Consider the following 12,802-nt stretch of genomic DNA (forward strand, 5'->3'; position numbering starts at 1 on the left):
GATAACAGCATTTAATTTTTTTTTGTTTCTTAGACTTACTCGTACTACCAAGTTGCTGTTGGCAATTGGATAATTTTTTTATGAAGTCATTTGTTATTTTTTCCCCTACTTTAGTAATTTATGCTTTTGATCTCAATTAGTTTTATATCCTAGCTTTTTAATTTTTTCCCCTTATATATTGCCATCTTATCTGTCTGCTTTGTCCATTTACTCTCCAGCCCTTCACAAGCCACTGCTGCACCCCCTCCATGCCCATACTTACTGTGCTTATTCTTACAGGACTGCACTGCATTATGTGGTGCTCACTGCCTGGACACCTTGGCAATGTAGAGACAGATATTCTGCAGTACCGTGATATTAGCAGTAGAGTGATAAGCTGACACACGGGAGGTACAATGGAAAGAAGTTGAGAATCAACTCTTGTAATTTATATTGCTTCCAGTGAGTTTTTAGTTTTCTTATAATCACTATGTTATCTATCCTCTACAACCTAGTTATCTGCTTGATACATGCATTATAGGGTTCTGGTAGTTGTTCTACTCACCAAGCCCTTCCAAGGCCAGGCTTGACATGTGAGTGCTTGGTCCAACAGGCTGTTGCTTGGACAGGCCCCTCAGGCCCACATATCCACCACAGCCTTGTTTGTCCAGCACTTCTTGAAGATGTTCAGGTTTTCTCTTGAAGGTGTCGACGGTTGTTCAAGCAATACTGTATTTCTTTTATTGCTGAAAACATGTTTTCAGCCATAAAAAAAATAATCCTGAATCCAGAAAAAAATCCCTTTTGTATCATCTGGAAATTTTCAAATATTGCTGATCAAACCTGAGTCTAAATTATTTGTATATATTATGAATTACAGAGGTCCCAGGACAGAGTTTTGAGGAACTCCACTTACATTTTCCCACTCTGATTTAACCCCATTTATACAAACTCATTCTTATCTTTTAGCTAATCATTTATTGTACACACCATACTCAGCCTGTGTAGGGTAGTTTATTGTGCATCCTAGTATTGTGTATGTGTAGTATATATATTTGTGTAGTATATTTGGTATGTTGACCAGACCACACACTAGAAATTGAAGGGACGACGACGTTTCGGTCCGTCCTGGACCATTCTCAAGTCGATTCTCACAATCGACTTGAGAATGTTCCAGGACGGACCGAAACGTCGTCGCCCTTCAATTTCTAGTGTGTGGTCTGGTCAACATACTTCAGCCATATCTCCTCTTTTCCTTCTGTCTTCTAGTTTTGGAATATTTAATGCCTCTAATGTCTCCTCATAAATCCTGCCCTTCAGTTTTGGTATGAATGTTTGTGTGCCTTCATCGTATATTTTGCAAAATATGGAATACATCTCATTTACTTTACTTTAAGAATATGGTTCGATCAATTAAAAACCCTCTTGTTCAAATAGCAAAGAGACTGAAAGAGATGCAGCATGCTCAATGGATTATATATTAGTGATTATTATTAGGATTATATGTTAGTGAATCATATTAGTGATTCAATTATTATGGTCATAAAACAATAAACAAATAGTTTTGCTGTTATTACACACTATTCACAGGTTATATATAAGTACAGTATCTGCATGTTTTGTTCACCATTACAAACCACTAAGTTGGTTTGACTTTTGTTGAGATTGTTATTTATGATAAGATTCCTTACGTTATCTGAGAATGAAGCTGTGTTGGTATTGGGAAATCTATAGATGGCACTTATAGTCAAGGAGGATTTAAGGGATTTACTGGAGAACTTGGCAAAGGTATATTCACAATAGTCGTCTCTATTACTAATGACACTATTGCAGATGAAGGTATCTTTGTAAGATATTGCTATGCCACCTCCTTTTTTTATTAGGCCTGCAGTTGTGAATGGCTTTATTATCAGCCAAGTTGTAGCATACAACATAGCATATATATGTATATGGCATACATACATATATATATATAATATATATATATATATATATATATATATATATATATATATATATATATATATATATATATATATATATATATATATATATATATATATATATATATATATATATATATATTCAAAATTCGTCAGTGTACTATATTTTTGTTGTTGCTTTTAGGTGATGCTTTTAACCAGTGTACGTGGGTCTGATTGTGCAACCACGGTTCGAAGAATAATGAAGATATGAACAAACGGCCTGTGGTCACTATACAGTCTGGAAGGGCAAAAGAAGAAATTGGCATTTCTACAAAAACAAGAACTATATAATGTTATTTTAAGTAAGTAACCAAAAAATTAAATAATTTTTTTAAAGTTTAAAATTCACTTAAAAATTTAAATTTTAAGTTAAAAAATTTTAACCAAAAAACTTAATATTTTTCATATTTGGAACCATTCCATAATATTTTCCCAAGCATAAATGATTATATTTCTATCACTTGCTCTTAAGATTGTTTCATTTAATAGAGGTTGGGCATAATTGTTCTCTGCTGCTAATAGAACTGACTGACTTAGCTATAGGAAAATGTAAACTTAATTGGTTTATCCATTACAGTATTTTGCAGTTTATTTCATGATCCTGTGCTTAATACTTGCATAAATAGTAGATTACAAAATGCATTTTTATATCATTAGTATTGAATAATAATAATGCAAATAATTGACTTATAAATGATGTACAATTAATTGGTAGGTGATATTATATTATTAATATTTTTTCATTCTTGCAAAGCTTTAACAAAGCCATTAACATGTTAATATAAACTTGATCACCTTCCACTTATTTCCTCATGTGCTACCTACATGTACAAAACCTTATTTCTAAATGCATATTTTGTTCTGAAACTTGTCCTTTATATGTTGTGTATCACTATCTCTGGAGAGTTTTATCTGATTGATGTATAAATTACTTTTAATTTTACAGAATATTATTGTTATACTGAATTTATTATTATATAAATAACTTAATTTTACAGAATCATCTATCAATGCACATCCACAAGTTGAGGAGGAGGATGTGACCTTCCAGATTTCTGAAGTACTGAAACATGCACCAAACAGGCCTGGTGGATCTAGGTACAAGGTAAAATAATTTAATTTTTTTTTTTTTTTTTTTTTTTTTTTACTAATTGTCCGATATATATATATATATATATATATATATATATATATATATATATATATATATATATATATATATATATATATATATATATATTGGTGTATACTGGCAGCAGGTTTTCTTTCAAACATGTTTCATTGAATATGACCGCATATTCTGTATTTATTATTTTCTGGTTTAGGGCTTCTATCCCTCTAACTATTTTCTTAGCATCCGGGCTTAATTGGAATAGGAGTTCTCCAAAACTCATTTTCGTACTTTTAAGGTGAAGAAAAGAAGTGATTTACTATAGAGTGTATTACACTTATTTGTATAATTTGTACGACGTTTCGAACCTCCATGGTTCATTCTCAAGTGAACAGATCTTACAATACTAGTTGATTTTATACCCGCATTAGGTCAGGTGATAATACAATGAAGGTGAAAAACATGGGGGGATACATAAGGGATAAACATAGGGGCTGCAGAAGGCTTATTGGCCCATACGAGGCATCTCCTATCTAAACACAAAGATTAATCCAGTGTAATTGGCCTGTTATGTTGGACATTGTCTTCTGTGTTGGCATCGATATGTTCTTGTCTTGTCCTTACTCTCATGGTGGGTAGAGTAAATAGTTCCGTGATTTGGGTGTTCATGGTAGGTCGCTCTATTCTTATGTGAATTGCCGACTGAATTGAATATATATATATAATTCACATAAGAATAGAGCAATTCACATAAGAATAGAGCGACCTACCATGAACACCCAAATCACGGAACTATTTACTCTACCCACCATGAGAGTAAGGACAAGACAAGAACATATCGATGCCAACACAGAAGACAATGTCCAACATAACAGGCCAATTACACTGGATTAATCTTTGTGTTTAGATAGGAGATGCCTCGTATGGGCCAATAAGCCTTCTGCAGCCCCTATGTTTATCCCTTATTTATTTATTTATTTATTTATGCATATACAAGAATGTACATAAGGAATGTAAGGATACAAATATGGTAATTACAGTCTTGTAAAGCCACTAGCACGCGCAGCGTTTCAGGCAGGTCCTTAATCTAAGAAAATTTTAAGGAGGTAAATACTTGCAAAGTTTATAGACAAAAAAATGAAAACAGATTACATGGAATGAAAAAAAAAGATGAGAGAAAATTATAGGTACAGTATATTAAAGCACATAGGTAGCTATGATTGATTGCAATGACAGCTTAAAATGGTAGTTGACAACAAATTGGTAGGCACAATACAGCAGAAACAATATATGATTGATTGCAATGACAGCTTGAATGGTAGTTGACAAAAATTGGTAGTCACAATACAGCATATGGCTAGCACATAAAAGAAGACAGCAATGAACACAATGATAAGGTTGTTTGATATTACATAAAAATTAGGAGATTGGGTAACACTAGGTACAGAGCAAATTTAAAGCTCAGTGTAGGAAACTAAATAGATGAAGTTAGGTACTTTTTGGTTTTGCTTTTAAATAAGGCAAAAGTTTTACAGTTTTTCAATTCACTAGGGAGTGAGTTCCATAGACTAGGTCCCTTAATTTGCATAGAGTGTTTACACAGATTAAGTTTGACCCTGGGGATATCAAAGAGATATTTATTTCTGGTGTGGTGATAATGGGTCCTATTACATCTGTCCAGGGAGAGTTTCAGAGCATGGTTTGCATTTAAGAACAGGGTTTTGTAAATGTAGTTGACACAAGAGAATGTGTGGAGGGAGTTAATATTTAGCAAGTTTAGGGATTTAAACAAGGGAGCTGAGTGTTGTCTGAAAGCAGAGTTAGTTATTATTCTGATAGCAGATTTTTGCTGTGTGATGATGGGCTTAAGGTGGTTTGCAGTGGTAGACCCCCATGCACAGATACCATAATTAAGATAGGGGTAGATTAGTGCATAATATAGTGAGAGGAGAGCAGAGTTAGGAACATAATATCTGATTTTGGAGAGTATACCAACTGTCTTAGAGACTTTCTTAGTTATGTGTTGAATGTGGGTGCTGAAGTTGAGTCTCTTGTCTAGGAATAGGCCAAGAAACTTGCCATCATTTTTATTACTGATGTTAATGTTGTCTATCTGTAGCTGAATTGCATTTGATGATTTGCTTCCAAATAAGATGTAGTAAGTCTTTTCGATGTTTAATGTTAGTTTGTTCGTTGACATCCATAAGTGGACTTTTTTTAATTCATTATTCACAACATTATTTAGTGTATGTGGGTTGAGGTTTGAGTAGATAAGGGTAGTATCGTCAGCAAACAATATAGGTTTGAGAATATTAGAGACATTAGGCAGATCGTTTATATATATAAGAAATAGAAGAGGTCCTAAGATGCTGCCCTGTGGCACTCCAACGGTAATCGGTAGAGTGGAAGAAGTTGTATCATTGATGGTTACATATTGGTGTCTGTCACTAAGATAGGATCGGATGTAGTCAAGGGCAAGGCCTCGGATTCCATAATGCTGGAGTTTAAGTAAGAGGTAGTTGTGATTAACAGTATCAAAGGCTTTTCTTAGGTCAATGAAGAGTCCAATCGGAAACTCATTTTTGTCAAGGGCTGAGTAGATAATGTCAAGGAGACTAATGATTGCATCATTGGTGCTCTTTTGGGACCGGAAGCCAAACTGGCAGGGGCTGAGTATGTCGAATTTTACGAGGTAGGAATAGAGCTGTTTGTAAATAATTTTTTCAAATATTTTTGATAGAATGGGTAGATTTGATATTGGTCTATAATTGTTTATGTCCGCCGGATTGCCTCCTTTATGGACTGGCGTTACTCTTGCTTTTTTGAGGATATCAGGGAAGGTGTGATACTCTATAGATTTGTTGAACAGTAGTGCTATGGGTGGGGCAAGGGCATGGGAGGCTCTCTTGTACACAATGGACGGAATTTCACGGGTGTTCCCTGCCTTGGTTTTTAGAGAATGTATGATGGACACAACATCTGCCGGGCTGATTGGTGAAAGGAGAAGAGAGTTTGGATAGCTGCCTGAGAGATATGTGTTAATATGTGTCTGAGTCTGTGGGATTTTACTGGCAAGATTAGCACCAACCGATGAAAAGAAACTGTTAAATTCATTTGCCATTTCTAAGTCAGTTGACGGTATACCCCCATCCTTGTAGAGTTTTATTTGGTTATGTGAGTGTTGTTTAGTTCCTAGGATACTAGAGATAGTTTTCCAAATGCTTTTCATGTTGCCTTTTGCTTCATTGAATCTATTCACATAATATGCAAGTTTTGCCTTTCTTATGATACTGGTAAGCATTGATGAGTACCTTTTAGCTACTTCCTTTGAAACTAGGCCAATCCTAACTTTCTTTTCATATTCATGTTTCTTGTTGATTGAGTTGAGAATGCCACTTGTGAGCCATGGATTGTTTAATCTTTTGTCAGTTACTTGCTTGGTAAGGAGGGGACAATGAATGTTGTAGAGGCTTAGAGTTTTGGAGATGAAGAGGTTAGCTAATGAATTTATATCATGGGTATTATTGAATTCAGAATCCCAGTTAATATTGTAAAGTGCCTCTGTAAGATTGTCTAAAGCTGATTCACTGTGTAGCCTAAATGAAAGTTTCTTGCTTTTTGGTGGTGTTATGTCCATGTTCGCTATGAGAAAGGTAGGATAGTGGTCAGTTGTTCTGTCGTAGATTATATCAGATACAAGGGGAGCTGTTATGTTTGTCCATATGTGGTCCAAGGTAGTGGCTGATGTTTGAGTGACTCGGGTAGGTTTGGTGATTGTGGGGATTAGCATACAGGAGTTCATGCTGTTAAGGAAATAGTTAACTTGAGAGCAATTTTGTTGACCCAGGTCAATATTAAAGTCTCCTCCCAGAATGATGTGGTTTTTGTTGAGATTGTTGTTTATAATATGATTCCTTAGGTTGTCTGAGAAAGAAGCTATGTTAGTATTGGGAAATCTATAGATGGCTCCAATAGTCAAAGAAGATTTAAGGGATTTAATTGAAAACTGAGCAAAAGTATATTCACAGTAGTCATCTCTGTCACTAATAACACTGTTGCAGATAAATGTATCTCGGTAATATATAGCTGTGCCACCACCTTTTTTATTAGGCCTACAGTTATGAATGGCTTTATAACCAGCTAAGTTGTAGAGTTGGGTATAGTCTTTATTTAGCCAAGTTTCTGTTAAAATAATGAACGATAGGTTAGTACCTATTGCTGTGAGTAATGCATTTAAATCGTCAAAATGTTTACCAAGTGATCTAACATTTTGGTTATAAACTGATAGACAGGTGCTATTTTGAAGTTTGTTTTTAGCCTGGTGTGCTGTGAAATACTTGCAATAATGATGATCAATGTGCTGGTTGGTGTAGATATGAGACAGAAGATTTTGATCAGGATCAATATCAGTGTGCATAGGATGCAGAGGGATCACGATACAAGATACACGATAAAGCAAAACACAAGAATAAAAGCAAATACAATAAAATAGTAACAATTTAGAAGTAAAATAAAGATCCAATAGATAGCCAGGGAGGACACAGAAGTTACATAAAATAAAAAAAAACAAAAAATCAGTAGAGACTGACAATATAAATGTAAAATAAAAAATAATAAGAAAAATGATAATCATAAAAAAAAAAAAAAAATGATCTTGAAGATAATTAGCTTAGTAATGGTTAATTAACAGGGTAATAAAAAGCCCTAGGTTTAGTGACAAGGGGATTAACTAAGAACAAATAATTAAGAGTATAAAACAGGCAAAGATGACAAACAAAAAAAAAAAATAAAAAAATAAAAATAAAAATAAACACCTTTGGAAAGGAAAGGCAGAGCTTAAGTACACTTTGGTTGTATGTGAGACTACAAATTATGTTCTGGTTATTCAGCTGATATCCCACAGTCATCCAGGAAAGAAGTGAGGTGTGCTTCAGTGGTTATGACATAAGTTTTTCCAGAGTCAGTCTTCCTAGCTATTATTTTACCATCGCGCACAAAACAATGTTTAATAGCAGTGGATCTATTGCAAATTCCACGTAGTTTAAATAAGAGATTTTGTCTGAATCTGGTAAGACATTCGTTCACATAAACCTTGGATTTCATAGCGACTGCAGTAGTGATAAGGTCTGACTTGCGGGAGCAGCTATCTAACTTCACCCTTATCTTTCTGTTGTTTGTACCAGATGATTTGGCACCCACTCTATAAGCTGACTTAATGTCTCTTGCTTCAATTGAATAATTCAACTTAGTACGCAATTCCTTATGTATCCCCCCATGTTTTTCACCTTCATTGTATTATCACCTGACCTAATGCGGGTATAAAATCAACTAGTATTGTAAGATCTGTTCACTTGAGAATGAACCATGGAGGTTCGAAACGTCGTGCAAATTATACAAATAAGTGTAATACACTCTATAGTAAATCACTTCTTTTCTTCACCTTAAAAGTACGAAAATGAGTTTTGGAGAACTCCTATTCCAATTAAGCCCTGATGCTAAGAAAATAGTTAGAGGGATAGAAGCCCTAAACCAGAAAATATATATATATATATATGTCGTACCTAGTAGCCAGAACTCACTTCTCAGCCTACTATTCAAGGCCCGATTTGCCTAATAAGCCAAGTTTTCCTGAATTAATATATTTACTATAATTTTTTTCTTATGAAATGATAAAGCAACCCTTTTCTCTATGTATGAGGTCAATTTTTTTTTATTGGAGTTAAAATTAACGTAGATATATGACCGAACCTAACCAACCCTACCTAACCTAACCTAACCTATATTTATAGGTAAGGTTAGGTTAGGTAGCCAAAAAAAGCTAGGTTAGGTTAGGTTAGGTAGGTTAGGTAGACGAAAAAACATTAATTCATGAAAACTTGGCTTATTAGGCAAATCGGGCCTTGAATAGTAGGCTGAGAAGTGCGTTCTGGCTATTAGGTACGACATATATATATATATATATATATATATATATATATATATATATATATATATATATATATATATATATATATATATATATATATATATATATATATATATAATGTGTTGTACCTAGTAGCCAGAACACACATCTCAGCCTACTATGCAAGGCCCGATTTGCCTAATAAGCCAAGTTTTCATGAATTAATGTTTTTTCGACTACCTAACCTAACATTTTCAGCTACCTAACCTAACCTATAAAGATAGGTTAGGTAGGGTTGGTTAGGTTCGGTCATATATCTATATTAATTTTAACTCCAATAAAAAAAGAATTGACCTCATACATAATGAAATGGATAGCTTTATCATTTCATAAGAAAAAAATAGAGAAAATATATTAATTCATGAAAACTTGGCTTATTAGGCAAATCGGGCCTTGCATAGTAGGCTGAAAAGTGCGTTCTGGCTACTAGGTACGACATATATATATATATATATATATATATATATATATATATATATATATATATATATATATATATATATATATATATATATATATATATATAATATATATATATGTACCTAGTAGCCAGAACGCACTTTTCAGCCTACTATGCAAGGCCCGATTTGCCTAATAAGCCTAATATATATATATATATATATATATATATATATATATATATATATATATATATATATATATATATATATATATATATATATATATATTTATATATATATATAGTGTGTGTGTGTAATTACCCAAGTGTAGTTACAGGATGAGACCGTCTTCCCAGCACTCTTTGTCATATAACGCTTTGAAACTACTGACAGTCTTGGCCTCCACCACCTTCTCACCTAACTTGTTCCAACCGTCTACCACTCTATTTGCGAAAGTGTATTTTCTTATATTTCTTTAGCATCTGTGTTAAGCTAGTTTCAATCTATGACCTCCTGTTCTTGAAGTTCCAGGTCTCAGGAAATCTTCCCTGTCGATTTTATCAATTCCTGTTACTATTTTGTATGTAGTGATCATATCACCTCTTTCTTCTGTCTTTTAGTTTTGGCATATTTAATGCCTCTAACCTCTCCTCGTAGCTCTTGCCCTTCAGTTCTGGGAGCCACTTAGTAGCATGTCTTTGCACCTTTTCCAGTTTGTTGATGTGCTTCTTAAGATATGGGCCAACTTCTGTTGTTGGGCACCACACAACAGCTGCATATTCTAGCTTTGGCGTAACAAAAGTCATGAACAATTTCTTTAGTATATCACCATCCATGTATTTAAACGCAATTCTAAAGTTAGAAAGCGTAGCATAGGCTCCTCGCACAATATTCTTTATGTGGTCCTCAGGTGATAGTTTTCTATCTAGAACCACCCCTAGATCTCTTTCTTTATCAGAATTCTTTAAAGATTTCTCACATAATGTATAGGTTGTGTGGGGTCTATGTTCTCCTGTTCCACATTCCATAACATGGCATTTATTAACATTAAATTCCATTTGCCAAGTGGTGCTCCATATACTTATTTTATCCAGGTTTTCTTGAAGGGCATGACAATCATCTAAATTTCTTATCCTTCCTATTATCTTAGCATCATCAGCAAACATGTTCATGTAATTCTGTATACCAACTGGTAGATCATTTATGTAGACAATAAACATCACTGGTGCAAGAACTGAACCCTGTGGTACTCCACTTGTGACATTTCTCCAGTCCGATACATTGCCTCTGATTACTGCCCTCATTTTCCTATCAGTCAGAAAATTTTTCATCCATGTTAGAAGCTTACCTGTCACCCCTCCAATATTTTCCAGTTTCCAGAACAACCACTCTATGTGGAACTCTGTCGAATGCCTTTTTTAGGTCCAGATAGATGCAGTCAACCCAACCATCTCTTTCCTGTAATATATCTGTTGCTCGATCATAGAAACTGAGTAAATTCGATACACAGGATCTTCCAAATCGAAAACCATACTGTCTGTCTGAAATTATATAATTTCTCTCCAGGTGTTCTACCCATTTAGTTTTAATTATTTTTTCCAATATTCCAATTCCAATTTTTCCAATAATGTGTGTGTGTGTGTGTATATTTGTGTTGTTGAATATGACTGAAAGTCATAGTCTTTCTGCCCCTCTCCTTACTGCTATTGTTGTTTCTCGCATCTTTGTATTGCTCGTATGTTTGGGCAATTTTTCCCCTTTTCCTAGTTCTGCATCTCTGCTTTAGTATAAATTTTGTTGTGCCATTATCATATATTTCACAAAACTTGACATACATCTCATTTACTTCATGTCCTAACAGCAAGTGTTTGTCAAATTCCTTAAGGAAATATCTGAGTTCCCCATAATGACCTCTCCACAAGTCAGGTTTTTCAACTGCTTCAAGCTCATTTTCTTCCAGATTATAATGCATTGCATACTTTATTCCCAAAAAGACATGGTCACTTTTACCCAAGTGACCATGTCACTTGGGTAAAAGGAGGGAGGTACTGAAAGGAGGAAAAGGGAGGTATCAAAGGAGGGAGGTACTGAATGATAAATATATCTTTCTCTTTCCTGGTAAATGTAATATCCAGCATGGAGGGAACATCCCCTTCCCTCATCCTTGTAGCTTGTTTAACATGTAGAAACATGAATGTTTACAGGGTGAGGTTTACGAAATTATATATATATATATATATATATATATATATATATATATATATATATGTCGTACCTAGTAGCCAGAACTCACTTCTCAGCCTACTATTCAAGGCCCGATTTGCCTAATAAGCCAAGTTTTCCTGAATTAATATATTTACTATAATTTTTTTCTTATGAAATGATAAAGCAACCCTTTTCTCTATGTATGAGGTCAATTTTTTTTTATTGGAGTTAAAATTAACGTAGATATATGACCGAACCTAACCAACCCTACCTAACCTAACCTAACCTATATTTATAGGTAAGGTTAGGTTAGGTAGCCAAAAAAAGCTAGGTTAGGTTAGGTTAGGTAGGTTAGGTAGACGAAAAAACATTAATTCATGAAAACTTGGCTTATTAGGCAAATCGGGCCTTGAATAGTAGGCTGAGAAGTGCGTTCTGGCTATTAGGTACGACATATATATATATATATATATATATATATATATATATATATATATATATATATATATATATATGTCGTACCTAGTAGCCAGAACTCACTTCTCAGCCTACTATGCAAGGCCCGATTTGCCTAATAAGCCAAGTTTTACTGAATTAATATATTTCTCTATTTTTTTTCTTATGAAATGATAAAGCTACCCATTTCATTATGTATGAGGTAAATTTTTTTTTATTAGAGTTAAAATTAACGTAGATATATGACCGAACCTAACCAACCCTACCTAACCTAACCTAACCTATCTTTATAGGTTAGGTTAGGTTAGGTAGCCGAAAACGTTAGGTTAGGTTAGGTTAGGTAGGTTAGGTAGTCGAAAAAACATTAATTCATGAAAACTAGGCTTATTAGGCAAATCGGGCCTTGAATAGTAGGCTGAGAAGTGCATTCTGGCTATTAGGTACGACACACACATATATATATATATATATATATATATATATATATATATATATATATATATATATATATATATATATATATATATATATATATATATATATATATATATATATATATATATATATATGTCGTACCTAGTAGCCAGAACTCACTTCTATGCCTACTATGCAAGGCCAGATTTGCCTAATAAGCCAAGTTTTCATGAATTAATTGTTTTTCGTCTACCTAACCTACCTAACCTAACCTAACCTAACTTTT

At 33.8% G+C, this 12,802-nt stretch overlaps 1 long non-coding RNA gene across 1 annotated transcript in view; it reads left to right on the forward strand.

Moving 5' to 3' along the window:
• Window positions 1-2,092: 2,092 nt before the first annotated feature.
• LOC138373396 (uncharacterized) overlaps window positions 2,093-12,802 on the forward strand; it is a 12,419-nt gene continuing 1,709 nt past the window's right edge. Inside the window, exons 1-2 of the long non-coding RNA XR_011231175.1 lie at window positions 2,093-2,266; window positions 2,963-3,069. This is a non-coding gene — a long non-coding RNA (uncharacterized lncRNA). The remainder of the gene's footprint in view (window positions 2,267-2,962; window positions 3,070-12,802) is intronic.

Source organism: Procambarus clarkii, chromosome 42 (genome assembly GCF_040958095.1).
Source record: "Procambarus clarkii isolate CNS0578487 chromosome 42, FALCON_Pclarkii_2.0, whole genome shotgun sequence".
In the NCBI taxonomy this organism is placed as follows: domain Eukaryota; kingdom Metazoa; phylum Arthropoda; class Malacostraca; order Decapoda; family Cambaridae; genus Procambarus; species Procambarus clarkii.